Raw genomic sequence first — 10,521 nt, forward strand, 5'->3', positions numbered from 1 at the left:
TCATATTGGCAGGCTGCTATGCAGAGGGCTATCGAACAGCCCCTTCTGGTGCCGTTTGTATGTGTTCCTATGAAACAAACACTGCAAGCTGAAGTAAACGACGGCTAGCCGACTACGAAGAGCTCAGACCTTGTCAAGGCCGCATCGTTGACTCAAAGCGAAGCCGACGGCGCAAAATGTGACAGTTCGGCAGTACAACAGTGACGAAAACCATGGAGCATGAAAGGGAAGGGCGTCCAGGACGGGACTCCCGGTCCCAGTTGCGTGCTCGTCGCATTTTTTTTTGGCGCTCTACTTCGTGAGTGTGTCTTAACTCTGACCGAAAAGCGTTAACGGCTTCGTGGAACACACATTGTGCTTTGGGAAAGAAAAACTTCAGTTCCTGCCGCCACGTTAGGCGCTTGTCTTTCTTCCTGTCATTTCTTTCTTACGCCTTTACCGGCCTCTCTGTTCACGTCCAGTAGAATTTATTGCAACCACCTACTGCTGTTTTCCCGACTGCGGCCTCTCTTTGCGGCGCTTCCGCTGCACCCAGAAATCTCCCGGCTCCCTCCTGTCGGGGTCTTTTTCTTATGGCGATTTCCACTGGTCGCTACGGAGCACGTTTTCTTGCTCCGGGACGACGATTTCGATTTCCACTGGTCGACCAAGATAGGTTTCGCGTATTCCGCTGGTCGTTTGGGGCAGCTCGGGACGCTCCAGCTCGATCCGCCGACCGAAGTCGGATCTCGCCGGAAGTCCTAGTCGCTGACGCGGTCACTTCCGGATGCTGCTGGATTCTTTTGGCTGTTTTTGACCGTTTCAGCGACATCGGCAGAGGACGCTGGCTGTCACCGTATTTTGCGTGAATATGTCGAAGTGCGTGTATCGAAAAACGTCTGCAGCGTTAAAAAAATGAGAAAGCAAGTTGTTCAGGGCCGCACTCCTGCCTGTTTATCAAGCGCAAACATTTTGGCTCTGGGATGCGGCTACAACTTTCGAAACCGGCTCAGCTTTACTTCCGCCGCGCGCTCTACATGTTCCGCTGGTCGACCAAGGCTGATTCGCTCTGTAGCGCTTTAGGTCGGCTCGGACGCCCAGCTCCGATCGACCAGTGGAAATCGCCATTACTTAGCTGGCCCCCGGTTTGCTCCTGCGCTCCCCCATCCCCCTCCCTAAAACGGCGACGCGCCCGCTATGGTTCTTTCCAACCCCACAGGACTCGTTCAAGCATCCGGCCGTATCGGCTATCGCGTAGGTTCGCGGGCGGCGCGCCCTTCTTTCACTTGCGTTCGGACTCCTCTGCATTTTTTCAAGCGCTGTCCATATTAACGAGACAAAAATACATGGGCTCAAGTGGACTGTGTGCATATCTTCCCCTGTCCATTGTCCGGACAGCGAGTTTCCATATTAACGAGGCATAAATACATTGAAAAAGTTTCGTCCCCAGAAAAACTGTCCATAATTCGGGTCGTCCATATTAACGGAGGTTTTATTAGCGGGGCAAGACTGTATGCTCAAGGACGTCTGTGTACAATGTGCACGAATGCGGAAGTGCTATAGTGAACTAGTTCACTATAGGCAGTGCCCTCGGATATTTTCGGCAAATGCGCGGCCCAAGTGAAAAGTTTGTTCATTTAGGTTCGAGGTTTCAATCTTTTGCGGCTCTTGCCTTCTCAGTGTGGGTCATCCGGTTCTCGGCTTATGCATATGCGGGTACTTATTGTCCGGAATGAAGATCAGCTAGGAGATGTGGGCTTAAGCGAACTGATACAGAGTGCCGATTCCAGCAAGTTGGCGCGTATGTGTTGCTTTTCTGTCCCCGTTCTAAGTGCTGCTTTTTTTTTTTCATAAGAGAATCTATAGATTTAAGCACACAATCCAGGAAGCATAATCAAACCTTACGCATGAATTGCTGGCCTGTTCACTTTGCACGTCGTACTGAGTAGGCGCTGTCTGGTTCTGTTCTCGTATAGGGGCAAAAAAAAAAACAAGTTTAGGCACTACTGAACCGGCGTTCGCGAAAATCAGAAGGGCAACAGAGTTAGGTGTTTCACTTTGCTTTTTCTGTTTGTACCTGGAGGAAGTCGGGATATGCGATCGGGGCACATCATCGGTGGCACCTGCGGCGCCGTGTCCAAACAGCATTTTTAGGCTACACGTCTCCCAAATGACACTATACGTACATGTCGCGCACGGCCCCAGACTTGCATGTTATATGTCCCCCTATCCCACCCCAGTCGGCGAAGCAAATAAGGGTCAGGACCCACTGACCCCCTCGAAATTTATGCTTCAGTGTGATAGCGTTTTCCTGTTAATTGAATTACAATATTATGTTGCCAATATGCCGTATATGCCTCATGCTTTCTCCGTCTGCGACTGGCTAGGAGTTCGTATCTCCTCCTGCCTCATGCTGTGTAGAGTATTTCGTATACCTCCTTCAAACATATCGAGTGTGAACTGGTGGGCAGGTTTGCCCGGTAAACTATGCCAGTTGTTATTTTCCTTCCTGCTCGAAGTTTCGCCTTTGACTGACATGCCTAGAGCACTGTCCGAATCGTTCTTTGCACTTTTCACAGCCCCTGGCTTCCTCGTGCAGTGCATATCTAATTCTCAGCAGCTGTCGGAACAAGTACCAGATGGCTCTTACCAGTGATTCGCTACAGGATGAACGCAGCCGCGTAGTTTATTAGCTCCGAGAAATTCGGATTGCTAAATAATCAACTCGGCTTGACACCGCCGAAAACAGACGCAGAGAATAGTTTGCGCCTACTTGGTCCATAGGGTCACGAAGAGTCGGACACGACTGAACGCCTGAACTGAACTGAACTGAACTTCGACTCAGTACAACATTGACATAGATCGAAAATAATGTATTAAAACTGCTGAACATGAGGGAGGGCAAACGAAATGAGAGTGAGGGTGATGGCAAGGGAGGGCCAGGAAAATTTTTGAAGTGAGGATAAGGGTGAGGGAGGACCGCTAATTGGAAAGTGAGGGCGAGGGAGGAATTAAGGCCAAAATGAGGGCATTTACCCATCTCTGTTAGTGACATTGCGTGCAACTGCTGCACTCGACTCCAACTTTTCTTCAGAATGGAGCCAAAGCTGCAAGTCAAGACGGGCCTTCTTCCCATGCAGCAAAGTAGGCCCTCAACCATTGTAGCGATCGCGGAGAACCGCGCGCCGCGGAGGATGAAGGGGACAAAAGTATTCCTTCTCTTCAGAGGTTGAGTAACCCAAACGGGTTGCTCGATAGCGCCGCGTTTCCCTCTTCCCTCGCCGGGCGCAGTAGCGCACCGCTAGGCGTCGCAGACGCGACGCTCATTGGCCGAAAAAGGACAAAGGGCAAGATGCGCCGAGATCGGCGGGAACCAGCTACCGCCGGAGAGAGACGACAGCGAGCCGCGACAACGGAAGGACGCAAGGTAAATACCTCCCCGCTATACTTCTTTGTTGTCGCCATCTTGCCCTTCGAAGTGTCAGGCCCCATCCAAAAGGATAGGGTCTCCAGCAAGACCTTCACCAGCGTTCTTTTTGGGAAGACCCAATAAACATCTGGTTCCGGGCAAAGTCCTGTTCTGTGTTGTGTCGTACTTCGCATTACCACTTTGCGGCCGTGAGAACGGCTGCCCGTGGTGTGTGATCGCGGGAGCTCGGTGTTTGCGGCCTAGACCTCAGAAGAGGCTCGACGGCTTAGTAAGAACCCCCACACCATACATGTCCTTGAAGTCCTTGAAAACCCTTGAATTTGGATATCTTATTTTCAAGGCCCTTGAAAGTGCATGCTTGGCATTTTCTTAATCCTTGGAAGTCCATGAAAAACCTTGCTCCTTTAAATGGTAGCAACAATTTACAGCAAGAAAATGTCATATTTGTGAATAAGAAAAATTGTTTTCTTGACCCCTATATTCATGTCTGTTGGTTGAAAAATTTTCTATGTGAATGTGGACTCGTGTTAGGTGGCTGGCCATGTTGAAGCCATTGCTATTTTTGACTATTCTAATTCTGACAATCTTGGTACCGGTCACTGCCATTTAAAGTGCTGCACTACACATGTTGACATTTGACTTCATATAAGTTCGCTAAACATTAGTGTAGTTTTCTGCATGTGGATGTAGTTATGCCACTTTGTGAGAGACTGCCTCGAAAAGCCAATTTCTAAGTGTATCGCTCGGTTATGATTACATGGCTCGCGTTGCAAATCTGCCTTGAGTGAAATCCAAACTAAACTGCATATAGTTTGAGCTTGCCTCAGTGTGTAAGCATGCCTTAAAAACCGCATGAAAGTGAAGAAAGAAAGGACATATGTGCTGCAGGCCAGATGAGTAGTAGGTCTTATGGTGTTAGTACACAGAAGACAGACTTTAACAGTGAGACCCTGTACTTGCAATGATCATGTCTCGTCTGCTTCTTGCATTCAGTCTGCGTTGTCTACCATGAACATGTACGAGCTGTGGAAAACTGTAAATACATTGTTTTTACTGAGCCATGGTCTGGAAGCTGTTGAACGAGGATTTAGTTTAAATGTGGTTGGTTGGCTTGGTTTGTGGGGTTTAACGTCCCAAAGCGACTAAGGCTATGAGAGACGCCGCAGTGGAAGAATCTGGAATTTTTGACCACCTGGGGTTATTTAACGTGCACTGACATCGCACAGCACACGGGCGCCTTGCTTTTCGCCTCCATCGAAAAGCGGCCGCCGAGGATGGGATTCGATCTCGCGTCCTCGGGAACAGTAGTCGAGCGCCGTAACCATTGCGCCACCCCGGCGAAAGGCATATTCAAAGTTCAGCTTTGGAAGGCTTTTTTTACACGTGAGCATACTGGGCTTGTGCTGAAAAGCTGTCGCTGTACCCCAGTATAGTCGTGGGGAAAAACTTGGCATCGCTTCAAACATGCAACATCCCAGAAAAATATGCATGATTTCATATGAAAATTATAATGGAACCGTACGTTCTTTGTGCCATTTTCCTGAGTGGCATCATACCATTTCGCTTCTCATTTAGCATCAATCTGCTAGTCAAGATGGGTACTGGATCTCAAATTGTATGCCATATTAATTGTAAGTTGATGTATACAAAATAACTTTGCGTAATAAAAAGGCAGTGTTAAAGGCACTACTACATTTAAGGCAAAGCTTGAGCGTCCCTCTAATTTTAGAACATATCCTGCATTACTCTTGGTGCGAATGGCTTTGACCAGCACGTGTCCACAAAGAAGTAGACAGATACTGCGCCTTCCTTCCTCCAGAAACCAACTTAAGAAAAAAAAAAACAATTGTAGAAGGAAAAGGCGGCAAAGCCATGCTTATAATTCACTTGTGCTACTATGCCCAAGCCATGGTTGAACCATTACCATTATTTTGTTGTGTGCAATAAAAATAATGCGTTTTTGTGCAAATGCTTATCTGCTGCAAAGTTCTCATATATAGCTCCATAGTAGGACCTTGAATATCATCTAGAATTGCCCTGAAAGTCCTTGGAATTTTTCTTACGGTGCCTGTATGAACCCTGGTCTCTGCATTTTCCTCTTAAAATGCAGTTTATTGGTGATATGTAACGAAGACATACCATAACAATATTTCTGTATGACTGCACATTTTCAAGGTTGGGAAGTTACAGTAAAAAATGTATGATTAAATGAATTGCTTACGAATGTTCAGTTGCGAGAAGTTTCCGATGGTGCCAGCAGTTGCTGCAAAAATGTGACTAGTATCAGGAATACAGATGCCCTGAAAAATAAGGTGCTGTGGAATTACAATAGGTGTGAAGTGGTATGAGGAATTCTGAAACGGAATATGGTTCTTAGTCAGACTTTCGCTAATGCGATCCTGCGTATGGGACCAGCATGGGCGGAGCAGAATAGATGAGCTTGCTTTGGGAGCACAAATCGAGGTTACAAGGTTACTTGTGATGGTCATCATTCGAGGACAATGATGATAGCAGCAGTGATTGAGAAAAAAAGAGAAAAACAGTAGGCTAAGAAATTTTTCAGTGGCCTGTACATGATGAATGTTGACAGCAAACTAGTAAAATGGTAGCCAGTTAAGAAAATGGTGAAAGAACTAGAGGAGGCTGGGGAAGACAAATACAGGCAAAATCAGAACTGGACAAAACATGCAAGCTGGGAAAATAGCCAAGGGGCAGTTCAGTCTTGTTCGAGGCTAAGGCAGAAGTATTGCAAGCCAAGACCTACCGTGCAAATTACCAATAGACACGCTATGCAGTGTGTGTGGAGAAGAGGAATCGGCTGAAGGGTTCCAAACCTACAGTTCCAAGGAAATGAGGTTTAAGGACACTGGAGGAAGATTAGACACAGTTAGAAATAACCATTGAAAGGTTATTTGACTGGTGGCTAAAATCAAGGCAAGAGCAAATACAAAATGTAGCGCTGTTTACAACTAGAGGGTCTAGCCTGAATTATTCATAAAGTCACGGACTGAGTGAGGAGACCATGTAGTGAGCAATGTGCCATGCAGCCAGCCTGCAGTTGAACTACTTGCAGAGTGACACAGCTACAGACACTTCGGCCCCTGTAGCCTTTTCATATCCAAAAAAAAGGCTGTTGCCAAGCATAACACTGCATAGCATGTGCTGCAGTAAGCAGTTCAATAAATGCCACTTGCAAAGAACTGTTTCATTTTAGAGGTCAGTAGCATAGCACTTCCCAGAAGCTAGTACCAAGTGCTGTTTCAGTTCGCTCACAAGTTGAGTTGCATGGCAGACAGGATACTGCAAGAAATAATAGGCACAGCAACAAGCAGCATGTATAAGTCAAACACGCTGATGGGGATTTATTTACGAATGAGTCTGATATAGACAAGCGTCGGCCCATGACGTCAGTGGAGATGCCGTTGCGCTGGTGACAGCAGTCACTTTCGGGGTGTAGCATCCAATGTCTGCATTGGATGCTGTGTTTTCGAGCCTAATTTAAGCTTCACACTGGGTGGTGATATAGTCATCACCATACTCAACCTTTCTTTTTTGAGCTTTTTAACTTAGATATTGCTTCAACTTTAATGACTTTACTTTTAGACTCGCGTTCTCTCTTCAGACTACCTACAGCGTCGCAGTGCGGCTGTGGGAATGCAGCTCTGACATCGTCCAATTCGGACCACCCTTACTGCTCTCCCATCCCCCTAATCATACCGCTCTGTCATCGCACGGCTTAAAAATAAGCGAATTTGCGACCACGCTTACTGCTCTCCCATCCCCCTAATCATACCGCTTTGTCCCATCACACGACTTACAAATAATCAGGTTTGTTGCGGGAACTTGTCCCCGACATTACTTTTCAGATTCCTTCTGGTCTTTCTTGTCCTGGCCATGTTCTCACTCACAAGGAACGAGCCGGTGCAGCGTACACACCAGACATCCTGGGTCGATGGCGCTGAATCAGGATCGGCAGCCACAACTGCCCTGCTGACTTTGTTGACCTGCAGCACTTGATGTGGACCTGTCCTGGCGTGTCGATTCTGCGCGCCCGCTACACATCTGCTCACGACATCCATGCATGACATACGAAGACTGTATGCAGCCCACCCAGTACCGATGCTAAGAGCAAGCTTACTGCCCTGCTAGACCATGTCACAGTCTGGCACCCTCAACATCACGTCTGGCCTCAGGTCATCCTTATGAATAAAGATTTGTGAATGAAAGCGCTGACGCCGGCTTCCGATCACCACCGATGCAGATATAGCTCGCATTGTCACTCTCCTTGAAGCCCTAGGGCAGTGGTCGGAGGAATGAGTTATTTTTTTATTGGTTCACATGAAGGGAAAGGCGCAGTATATCTGTCACATCTGTTTCTGTGGACGCCTGCGCTGCGCCATAAAGGAAGGGAGGAAAGAAGTGAACAGAGAAAGATTTGCCGTAGTGGAGGTCCCGGAATAATTTCGACCGCCTGGGGATATTCCTTGTGCGCTGACATCGCACAGCACACGGACGTCCCTTCGTTGCGCCTCCACCGAAACGCAGCCGCCGCCGGCCGGGATCGAACCCGGGTTCTCCGGCACAGTCGTTCTAGGCATCTTAACCACTGCACCACCGCGGTGGGGCGATAAGTTAGCAAGCAAGCGTTTGAAACCCTTTGTGGTGGTGCAGTACATGGTTACGGTATTTGAGTACTGTGCCCAAATATGCGGGATCGAATCCCAGCCGTGGCTGGCGCGTTTCGATGTAGGCGAAAAGCAAGGCGCCCATGTGCTGTGCGTTGTGCAGTGCACATTAAAGAACCCCAGATGTGGTCGAAATTTCCGGAGCCCTAAACTACGGCGTCTCTCATTGTCTGAACCGCTTTGGGATGCTAAATCCAATAAAAAACCCAACTAAGCGTTTTAAGAAGTGGCCGAGAAGAAAGGTGAAGTAATTATGGCAGTGTAGAAAGAAAACACTATAGGAACTGTAATAACGAAATAGTTGATCGGTTTATCACAACTTTAAGGCATACAAAAAATTGTGAGTATGGTGGCATCTGCCATCACTATATTTTATCATCGCCTCCTCCTCTAGAAAGATGCCTGCGGCATCGCTCGCTTACCCACTAATAGCCAGTGTGCTTTCATGCAGTTGCGCGCGGTCGTCAAGAGATGGTGCCAGATACGCCCCAGATACCACGGCGGCGAGGGAATTTGCCAGCGACGTCGTCCGAAGCTAAGTGCGCTTTTATATTTATTATTTAGCTTTGAAAGCGTATTCTCCTGCATGTGTTAAAACACTAATTTCAAATCATAGGACCAGGGAAAGCGGAGGTAACCGATTTTCCCTAGGTAGGCGGGCTGCCTATGGGTCGTAAAGTTAAGGAAGGCATGGGGGGGGGGGGCGAGGAGCTGGTGCAATGTGACGAGTTCAGGCGCTGGTGCTACATGGATGAAACTGGTTTTGAAAGCTTAGATGACGCGGGGGAGACTAGTTTCTCGTGCAAGTTGTGGTTAGGTTTAAGGAGACCATTCTGAGGCTGGAGGGTGAATGGGCCGTAAAGATCAGGAGCTCGGGAGGGACCTGAAGGTTGAGAGGGAGAAAAGGATGGCGCTGGAGGCACAGGCTGGTTAGGATGGAAGGGGCAAAGACCGACCAGCTAGAGCAGATAGGGTCTCAGCTCAGGGAAGAACAAAAAAAAAAGCGAGCTGAGCTGGAAGGTCAGGCGAAGGCGCTTATGGCGCGGGCAGCTAAAGACCCCGAGTCGGAGCAAAGTCAGGGAGTGGATGAGACCAGCGTGAAGACCCCTCAGGATGAAGGAGATGGAAAGGAAGCGGGCAGAGAAAATCACCCGGTGGGAGTGGAGTTGCAAAAGGCGGCTACACGATGCTACAGCGAAGTAGCAAAACAGTTCGCGGGAGGGCTAGCGACAAGCCCGGAATCGCGCGAGAAAGGTGAAACGCCGCTACGACAAGAGAACCAACGAGAGCGAACCGGGCGGCAGTTGGCGCAAGCTGGAGATGAAAGGCTAGATCGTAAGAGAGTCCTGGTGGTGGGGGACTCAAATGTAGCAAGGTTTGAGGAGGCTGTCCTAGCAACAGTGAAGGGTGACAGGCGTTTGAAGGTGGAGGCCCAATCGGGAAAAGGTATGGTTGAAGCGATGACCAAAGCCCAGGAGGTGGTAGGGAACAACAAGGATGCAGAAACCCTGGTCATCATCCATGCTGGACTCGATGATGTCTTGAAGGGGACGAGCCGGAATCTCGGGAGACAGTTAGAAGTAGGTATAAATAACATAAAGGAGGCCTCTGAGAAAGTACACGTGACTGTATGCACAATCCCGGAAGTAGAAGGGCAGTCCAGCAGAACAGAGGGGAGAGTAGTCGAGGACAACCTGGTCATTAGGAGCCTAAGCCGACGACTTGGGTACACCACAATGGAGGTTAACAGGGATGTGTACGAGGTCGGCCTCCACCCGTTTGCACGAGAAGGCATCCACTACAGCCGGGCCACCAGTAGGAGGGTAGGAGGCAGGATAGGCCGCCAGGCAACAGCTTTTTGAGGAGGGCCCAGGGCCCTGAAGCCACCAGTGTAAACAAAGGCGACCAAGAGGACGAACATAGACTAGGGAAACATAGAAGCCATAGGAGAAGCAACAGGCATAAGCGCAAGAGCCAGATTAATTCAGACATAGGGTATATTAACATGCAAGGAGGCAGGAATAGGCTAAAATGGGAGGAAATAGAAGAGCAGCTTAGGCAGGAGAAGTTAATGGTTTATGGATTTGTGGAGACGCATCTTCGGGACATGGAGCAACTACCCTGTAACCCTGATTATGCATGGGAATACTGCAACAGAACAGAAGGCAGCAGAAAGGGAGGGGGAATTGGGGCATTCATCCATAAAAGTACAAATTGGCAAAGAGTCAAACAGGAATGTAAGGAACATTTATGGCTAAAAGGAAAAGTCGCAGGGGAGCAAACACTCCTTGGTTTTGTATACCTGTGGACAGGAGCAACTGCCAAAGAGGAAAACAAAAAAATGGTAGAATGTATAGCAAGTGACATTAATGAGCTAGGAAAAGGATGCGAAATAATTATAGTAGGGAACATGAATGCTCATATAGA

The 10,521-nt window shown here is 48.4% G+C and overlaps 1 pseudogene; it reads left to right on the forward strand.

The window, feature by feature from the left end:
* The first annotated feature begins 9,029 nt into the window (after positions 1-9,029).
* Positions 9,030-10,202, forward strand: LOC146183129 (uncharacterized; annotated as a pseudogene).
* Positions 10,203-10,521: the final 319 nt, after the last annotated feature.

This window comes from Amblyomma maculatum, chromosome 7 (assembly GCF_055883805.1).
Source record: "Amblyomma maculatum isolate TAMU_Amacu chromosome 7, ASM5588380v1, whole genome shotgun sequence".
In the NCBI taxonomy this organism is placed as follows: Eukaryota; Metazoa; Arthropoda; class Arachnida; order Ixodida; family Ixodidae; genus Amblyomma; species Amblyomma maculatum.